At 37.5% G+C, this 9,697-nt stretch overlaps 1 pseudogene across 1 annotated transcript; it reads right to left on the reverse strand.

The window, feature by feature from the left end:
- Positions 1–7,280: 7,280 nt before the first annotated feature.
- Positions 7,281–9,401, reverse strand: LOC147613512 (small ribosomal subunit protein uS3y-like; annotated as a pseudogene). Its single transcript, XR_015263206.1, has 6 exons — positions 9,252–9,401; positions 8,681–8,828; positions 8,366–8,537; positions 8,233–8,287; positions 7,755–7,886; positions 7,281–7,603 (listed from the first exon to the last, which is right to left on the reverse strand). The product of XR_015263206.1 is annotated as a small ribosomal subunit protein uS3y-like (transcript).
- Between the last annotated feature and the right edge of the window lie 296 nt (positions 9,402–9,697).

Consider the following 9,697-nt stretch of genomic DNA (forward strand, 5'->3'; position numbering starts at 1 on the left):
AAAGCCAAATTGTCATTGTAAATTTATGAAATCTCATATATAAGTTTTCAAAAAAAGTGTTCATGCTAATTCATTTTGCCAAGAACACTTGCGTGAGATTCTATAGAGAGTAAGTATTTCACTACACTCTTCTGATAGGTTGTCTCTATATATGCTTTAGAGAATGTAGGAGATTCTTCTATTATGAGATCAATAATCGGTTGCTTTGGCATGTACATTGTATTGTTACTTGACTCCCCTACTAATGGAATCACAAGGTATTATGTTGTTATATCCTTGTCAAAGATATAATATGGTTCCTCTCCCAATAGGTCTTGCAATAGGTTTGATGATCTACACCATCCTGATTGCAAATACCTTTAATTTTGAACCAAATTAGTTAGATAAAATTCAACATAATCGTCAAGTTTAGAAATATAAAAACACCTTTACACAGTCCTAACAATAGGATCGGATTCTAAATTCCTAGCAAGAATGTGAAATGTTATGTTCTTTTTCCTGATAAACAAGAACACAAATTTAAAAAAAGAAGAAGGAGATATGTGTTTGTAAAGTAACATTTGACCTAGAAGTGAACAGTGAAAAATAGAAAAAGAATTTAAGTTTACAAGACTGGATCCAAATACATAAAATAATAAAATTTAAATATATAAAATAATATATTATAACTAATAATAAAAGAAACATCCTTTCAATCATTGTAAGTGATGTTATCTTTATGAGAGTCTAAAATTTATTTTAATGAGAATATTTGATATTAAATACATAGATAACTCTGACGTATTTATTATTTTAATTATAAATATCAATTATTATTTATTTTTAAATATAAATGCAAAATACTAAAGAATTCATGCTAATCAAGCATGCATTCAAGATTAACACTAAGCATCACACTCAACAAGAACAAAAGCTTAATAATGTGTAAGAGATAAGATATCTACAAAGGACCACTTAGTATTACGCACCAAAAGAGATTACAAAAGCTAGCATTTCTTGATAGACTTTTATAGAAAATTAATTCTCTTTAACTATAAGGTCTCAAAGAAGTGTCTCTCTCAACACAAGTAGTTAAGAAAATTATCAAAAACTATTTTTTAACATCTTGCTATGATTATCATCTAGGTGCTTTTTGTTTTTGTTTTTTTAACTTCTAGTTTTGAAATTTTTCTTTGAACACCTTAAATAAATTTTTGAGTAAGCTAAAAATATCATTTAAATTTATTTTGTATGTATTTAATCTATTACTATGTATCTCTACTGATGAGGAAGATTCCTTTGGTTGATAATGTATACGTACAATAGAGAAAGAAATTACAAAAGCTGAGAAAGAAGTCACAAAAGCAACAAAAAGGGGGGGAGGGGGGTATGCCATATGTAGCTTTAGGTGTCTTTTGAGAATTCAATAATACCATTGGATCTTAGTTGTGACCAGTTAACTAGTCTTGTGAAAAAAAGAAAGGCATTTGTGGCTTTTAGAGATGTCTAGAAAATTCATTCTTAACTATAAGGTTTCAAAGAAAATTCTTGTAGGAAAACACTCTTAACACAAGAAAGTAGTTGAGAAAATTATTAAATACCAAAAATATTTTCTAGTCTTGTGAAAAAAAGAAAGGCATTTTGTGGCTTTTAGAGACGTATAGAAAATTCATTCTTAACTATAAGGTTTCAAAGAAAATTCTTCTAGGAAAACACTCTTAACACAAGAAAGTAGTTGAGAAAATTATTAAATACCAAAAATATTTTCTTTTAAAGAAATTCTTCTAGGAAAACACTCTCAAGGGAAGATAGTAGTTGAGAAAATTCTTCTAGGAAAACACTCTCAAGGGAGGATAGTAGTTGTGAAACTTATTAAATACTAAAAATATTTCCTTTTAAATCTTTCTATGATCATCATTTAGGGGCTTTTTGTTAAAAAAAGTTACAACTTTGAACACCTTAAATATATTTTTTGAGCATGATACAGATATAATATACAAAATTTATTTTATGTATTCAAACTATTACTATATGTGTCTCTACCGAATGAAAAAGATCATTCCTTTGGTTGACAATGTGTGTTTATGGTAACCAAAGACATATGTACAATAAAGAAAGAAGTTACAAAAGCAACAAAAAAAGAGGGGGTTTCTGACGTATGTAGCTTTGACAATTCAATAATATCCTTAGACCTTCTAGTGTTGGGGAAAAAAAGAAAGGCATTTTGATGGCTTTTAGAGACTTTAAAAAAACCATTCTCTTTCACTATAAGGTTTCAAAGAAATTTCTTTTAGGATAACACAAGATAATAGTTGATAAACTATGGAATACCACCTTTCTAAAATCCTCATCTACTTGTTAGCGGTCGTCCCAGAAAATACAAGAGACCCAGAGGGCTGTAGGTATATTTCGGGGTGCCTGTGTACGTGGCACCCCGTGGTCCCGATCACCTGGTCAATGGCCGATGAGACGGGCCCATTTGTAGACATATGTCCATAAGGTGTTATGGACATGTGTTTATGTCACAAGTGTGCGCGCGGTGTAGTGGTGGATAGGAGCTTCGCCTCCCTCGACAGGGACTTGGGTTCAAATCACAACAAACGCACCGACATATAGACGTGTATTCATAACTCTTTTGTACAGATGTCTGTACCACTGTCTGTGTACTGAGGCTGTACTAAGGCGGTCACCGGCTAGGTGACCGCTCATGCTGGGGGCCCGCGGGGTGCCACGTACATAGGCACCCCGAAATTTACCTATAACCGACCCAAAGATACCACAATGAACAACCATAGCCCAAGAAGCCCAAATTTTCTATTGTTGTTCAAGGTAATATAATTGTTGAATCTAGGTCATAGATGGATGTTGACACCAAAGAAAAAAAGGGTGTCCAGCAAGAAGGGAAATATAGGTTAGACATGGGGCTGGCACTGAAGCAGAAAAGGGCGCCAAACACGAAGTAGAGAAGGGTAAAGACCAAGTTGAAGAAGGCAGGGAGGAGACTAAGGCTAAGGTGGAAGAATGTCAACAAAGTTACAACAGCACCGCAACCTATAAACTTTCAAAGAATGCCAAATAGACAGCCCATTTTCTAGGTGCCAATGAAGATAAAACATCATGTAGTGGTGCCAAGCTTGAATGTAAAAGAGGGGTGTGAAGAAATCACCATTTACAATACATCTAGAGGTCAAGCATGCCTATATAACGGCATTGGAGGAGGAGTTGCAAATAGTTAAAAGATGCTCATACAAAAAAACTAAACATACAAAATATTTCACAAGAAGACAAAATGTAATTTATTAATATTTTTGAGCTTGGGATTTGGGGTAAGCACAAGATATCAATATGTGCACACAAAATGATCCACAAGAGATTAAAATGTAATTTATTTCTTATATAATACATAAAATGCATCACACGAATGCAAAATATGTACAACAAAATGATCCATAAAATGCATCACACGAATGCAAAATATGTACAACAAAATGATCCACATTAGATCGAAATGTGTTTTTTGATTTAAGTTTAAACATAAACATAAATCACATCATAAAGACATGACATATGCACATAAAATAACCCGCACGGTGTCAAAATGCGTTTTTACATTTAATTATTTTTTGTGATCACCTAACCTTGGGCCTTCCCTATTTGTGTCCTATATTGGCTCTTGGCCCTCTTGCTTATCTTCCTTATCTTTGCCTTGGTCATCTTCACCTTCCCCCTCCTCAGAGCTCTCTAAATCTTCTAGGCCTTTGTGCTTCTTCATATGCTCCAGCTCCTCAAGGAGGTCTTCGACTTCTTCTTGCTCTTCTTGTGGAATTTCTTGAGGATATGCCTCCTGCCTGGTTCTAAAGAAACAGGCATTTTCTTGATTTGCAATTTAAGCTATCGGTGAGACACGAAGATACAACAATAGAAAGTTTGCAGTTGTATATGCCGGGCACGCCATATCCACTAGCTTTTTGTAAGTCTACCCATGCCCTCTAGCCATGTTAAGTCTACCTTGCAAATGGCAATGTCCACTGGAATTCTACCCATGTATTCTTAGGTCAATGCACTCTTCTGCTAAGTCAAGAGGTGCTTTTTCAGGAATACCATGAAATCAGTGACCATGGGGTGCGATAGCAAAATTCTGCAGGGCGAGGGTCCCATGAAAAAATATCATCATTACATGAGCTTCTAGAGCTTGGGGGACCTCCTTGCTGCATAACCGAGAAAAATGCAATAGGGAGAGTGGCTCATCGAGCGTCATTCCTTAGCAAATGAATGCCAAGCCCAAGCTATACCTTATTAGCTTCTTCTTTTTTTGTGAGGGCTCTCACTATCACGTAAGAGGTCAAGGAGCTACATCCGTTAAGATTGCCTCCCTTTCCTCATGGTTGTCGACATGAATGCTAGGTGTGGAAGGCTCTTTGGCCTGCTTCTATTCGAGACCCTCAAATACAAGTTCTTTTGATTGAGACATCATTGTCAAAAAAAAAAAATAATGTGTACACTAACTGCACATCATAGGACTTAGAACCTTTTCAATAAATCACTTACAAGATCAAATATAGTCAAAAAAATTAATCAATATTTTCAATGCTTTTTTGTTTGTCTTGTGTCTGCTTGATAATTTCTGTCTAGAATGATTAAATGTAGTCATGAAAATAATTTAATTTTATCTATACTTTTAACTCCTATTTGTTTATCTCGATCTAGCTTTATAATTTATATGTCCACCATGAATGCTAAGTTTAAAATTTTTCAGTGTTTAAAATATTAAAATATTAAAAATTAAAAAATTAATATTATCATTTGTTTGTTGTAGAAAGTGGCACATTCAGGTGAAAAGCAAAAAGAGAAAGAATTGACAAAGCCAGAGTTACATATCTTCACTGAAAGCATTATGCTAACATTATTGAGGAAAAGTGACAACAATCTCGGTGAAGCCTTACAAGGCCAAACAAGTTTCATTAATTTCTTGTTACAAGTGCCCAAATGTAGGATTCGCATCATCGATCGAGACCTTTCCCATGTTTGCTGAGAAGCTAGATCTTATGGAGAGTCGTCTCATTCCAGAAGCTAGATCTTATGGAGAGTCGTCTCATTCCAGAGTGCAATCGCATTATTGGATAGTTCGATCAATTGAATATACCTCAATCTATTCTAGATACCCTCACTACTACTAAGAAGTTAAAATTAGTTGTGAAGTCATTTCAAACTTACAAACAAAAACTTCTAGCACCAAGAGAGGTTATGACAGCCTCGTAAGTCACTATAGTAAAGTCAAAATAAGGACAAGCGAGGCTACATCAAGGCACACTACTGAGTCGCATCTCAGGCAATAAGCACCATTATTGGGTCTACTGGCACTCCATCATATGGATGTTGCATCATTAGTGAAGATTCTACATGCCAAAGATCTAAAGCCCACACCAAAGACAAGGTTAGATTCAGGTCTAAATAGTGACGTAGTAAAAATCATTGTCATGGAAAGCTCTTTTTTTGACAAATTTTAGGCCGCTAAGATAATCAAGTCAAAGCAAGGAGGTACATCTGATCCAGAGTTGTATGTAGCACTTAAAGCTACCTTCTCACATCCTGGAGTTGTTGCTCCCTTAGGCATTAAGTGTAGAGGTTTGGTGCTTATTACATGGCTGGAGAGCATGTTGTTAAGTAAGAAGCCCAAGACCATTAAAATTTCCTTTTTCTATTTACATGTCCCCAAATACATCTCTTGGACCCTGCCGAGAGCTACCTTATTATTTAAGCTTAAGTATCAAGAGATTGAGTCCTTGGTGGGTCGCACACCATCCACACGCTCGTGATCGGCATTTATATACAAGGACAAATTTCATCATCTTGATGCTGAAATATGTGTTTCTCTATTATTGACAGCTACTTTCATGCCAACGGCTCTATGGTCATCATTGAATTGCATTCTATTCAAATGGCCGTTTTTACCTCTTTACCAAATTTTTAGCCATCCTAACAACACCTACCATCTTTGAGCATCCTGATCTAATACTTAGGGTTCCGAGCCCATAAAGTGGTTCACAAACATTGAGCCACAAAGAAGCCCCCCATCAAACCATGCATCTCGGCTCCATCAACCTCTCGAGCACATCATCACATGTTCAGCCAGCCTTCTGGAGTCCCACGTGTTTCATGTCTCTCCGACCCGGCTGCATGGCCAAGGTAGGCTCATATCATTCCACCCGACCTAGTTTAATGATCCCACCAGCCACAATCTCGACTCAACTCATCTTCGCGACAGAGCTTTGCCGTTTCCTCTCGCTGGTCCCATTTCCACATCGATATGTTGTCGTCAAGGTAGGGAGGGGCATCACCAAGGACACGCAGCACCTTGTAATACACCTTGAGAGGACTTGATGGATGTTTTTATTCAGCCTACCTTTGGCTTGCTTTGATACATGATTTGCATTCCACATAACTTTACAAAGAGAGGCTCTACTGATACATTGGCCTTCAAGAAAATTTTTCTTCACAAAACTACACTTGTGTTAATTGTCGACTTAAAGTTTAGAAAAACCTCTTGGCTGTGAAATGTCAATGCTTAAGACTCTCACAAAATTTAGATTTTAGACATACACAAGGTCTTGGAATTGTCCAATATCAACGGGCATCAATGTTTTCAGGTATCCCCTTTACAGTTGAACATTAAAACGCATCTTAGCCAACATAGCCATAACATTCATGATTGACGTAAGACTAGGCATGTTAGGCATTAGAAGCGTTATTGTCCTGCAAGACACTACCAATAATTACACGATGAGCAATAATTTCCAAACAAAATAGATCCAATGTCACATTACTATTCCGGATACACAATACCCACAACTTTAATCATTTGCCAGCCATGCATGACCGATTCAGCAGCTAGACAGATTCTCTCTAAAGTTAGTGGCGTGCGATATGAGAGCAAGCTCAAAATTCCTAGAGCTTTGACAGAACAGAAATCAGTAGATATGGAAATCTAGTACAAAGCATCCAGTTGAAAGACATATTAGTTTGTAGCAAACATGTTAATAGAAATTAAATAGACACTCTCTCTCTCTTCTGTTCTCTAGTTTTAGACTTGGAATAATCCCTGCTTGGGCAAACAATTGGAAGGGTAAGATAGCTTATCCAGCCCTGACTGATGGCCAAGACGGGGCCCTGCTGACAGCAACATTCTCATCGAGATCTAAACAATCCTCACCACTTTTCAAGAGTTCAGGCTCTTGTTTAGAACCAGAGGTGAACATACCAGCCAGAAAATAAAAAAAACTTCAATACTTGCTAAACCAGCGTAAAAGTCCAAAATTGTATTCAAAAAAGATCACAGAAAGACATTACAACTAGAACACAAATCACGCAAAGGACAGCACTCTCGTCTCTTGCAATGCAATTTGCATTGCTCAGAAAATCCTTTCATTGAGGACGTGAAACCTTTCTTAACCAATCAAGACACCTGGTACGCTGTCTCTTCTTTGCCAACCAGCGGCTTCGGGGCAAACTCCTCTTCTTCCTTTGGACTATGAATTGTCACATGGTCAGGTAATGGTATGGCTGGACCCTGTTTGCCTTTTGGATCCCAATCAAGCATAATCTTGACCTTGATTCCCAAGACTCCCTGCACCAAACCATATGAATTCAATAGCATTTTTAGGTGAGTTGCTTCAGCACACTTTCTTGTGCTAAGAACTACATTAAAAACTTGTAGTGCAAGTTCTACATGCATTGCAAGTATCAGAAACCGAAACTCAGAAAAGGGCAGGTAGTACCTGTCGCAACAACACGTGGCGAACAGCAGAATCAATGTACAAGTTCACAGGATGGCCAGATGAGATCATGTAACCATCCTTGAATTTCATTGACTTTGCACGCTGGGCTCTCAGCTTACCACTCACGATAACCTACATATGGCATAACTTGTTCTATAAGTTGAAATTCTCATGGAGTGATAAAGTTCATAAAAATTTCAGGTCATTGGTCATTGCACCACTTTATCCTGCACAACTTCTTGTGCAAATCTCATCTAAAGTCCACTAAATTCCATCACCTTCCTTAATTCCTTTCAAAGATACACTATAACCTTTGAATACAAGGAAGGCTATCACAAATATGAATTGGCATCAAGCCCTAGTCATGGCATGATGGGTGCATGCGAGAGCTTGAAGACAAAGCAACAATAGACTGTCCATCAAGCCTTTAGAGAACTCATGCACCTCTGGTAAGAATGGCACGTCAACAATAACTCACCTCACAACCTTTTGCACCACTCTCCATGATAAACCTCAGGACACCATAGCATGCCCTGCACCAGAAATTATACATGACTTTGCTAGCTTTGCAAATGCCAGAAATATTTATGCAGAGTCAAACGATGCAATACCTCCGCACCGCAAGCCCTCCAAGAAGCTTGTACCGCAGTGATTCTGCTTGTGCAATGGCACACAATCCACGATTGTTCACCTTTTCAGCATACAATTCGACCGTTCCCTCCGGAAAGTTGAACCTCTTCTGCACTAGAGATGTCAGCTCTCTGATTCTTCTCCCTTTTTCTCCTGTTCAAAAGCAGCAATCGCAGTTTCAGCAACCAAGTGTGTAATAAGGGCAGCTAGCAATGTCCATTGAAAACAATCCAAATTGGACGGGTGGAATACAAAATAACTTATGCCCACCAAGTCATAATATGGCACACACTAACCGAGAACATTTTACGTCCTGGTGGCACGGATGATAATCTCAGTGCGCATAGGTGTGACTCGAACCTCCACGCCAGAATACCCATCTTCAGCAAGCTCTCTTGTGAGGACTTCATTCAATTCAGCATAGAATACACCATCAGCAACAAACTGCACCAAGAGCAACAGCATTATATTCGTATAATATCACACATCTGTAAGCCATAGAAAGCCTTTGCTCCACTGACACCAAACAAAAAGCCTGACATGGGCTTCAAATACACATCGAACTAACCCCAGATTGACAAAATAAAGCTGAACTATCAAAATATGGGCTTGCAACGCAGAAAATAATCCATGAAGAAGTAGAAACCCTAGCTTCACAGACACAAAACCCTACCTTTACCACACCCAGTTACATCTCCAAAAACCCTGAATTCGCAGCATGGATGGAGAAGCCTGGTTTCAAAGAGACCCCCAGATTCACAGACTTCACAGAGAAACGGACACCCTAACCCTAGCTTCGCAATGACAACGGCAACGAATGAAACCTAACTTCCCCAAACATAAAAAATGGAAAAATATGGCCTATACCTTTCGCTTCTTGCTCTTCTGTTGCGTTGCCATCGCTCCTGTACAGGTGCGAAAAGCCGCTGCTTCGCGAAGGCCTGTTTCCAAAGACCTAGTACACTTGACAATCAACCCAACTTGATAACTCTTTCATGTCCAAGTCAAAATATATAAATCTTGCAAAATAAGTGCTTTTTAGATATTTACAAATAATTTTTAAATATTTACAAATAATAATTGACCCAAAACCGGCCTTTGGAGTTTAACAAGGCACATCTGTGCCTAGTTGAACTCGACCCAAAAAACAAAACTAAAAGGTTAACAATCAAGATATCAATCAAGCTTTGATACAAGCTCACAATACCAAAAGTGTCTGCAATTAAATTTTCCACTTCGGTAGCATTAAATATTAGATATTAATGTCCTCCCTTGCTCTATTTTGTAATGGGTTTAGTTAGCTCATGTTTCGT

Source organism: Cibotium barometz, chromosome 43 (genome assembly GCF_041138505.1).
Source record: "Cibotium barometz isolate CiBa-2024 chromosome 43, ASM4113850v1, whole genome shotgun sequence".
NCBI classification, from domain to species: domain Eukaryota; kingdom Viridiplantae; phylum Streptophyta; class Polypodiopsida; order Cyatheales; family Cibotiaceae; genus Cibotium; species Cibotium barometz.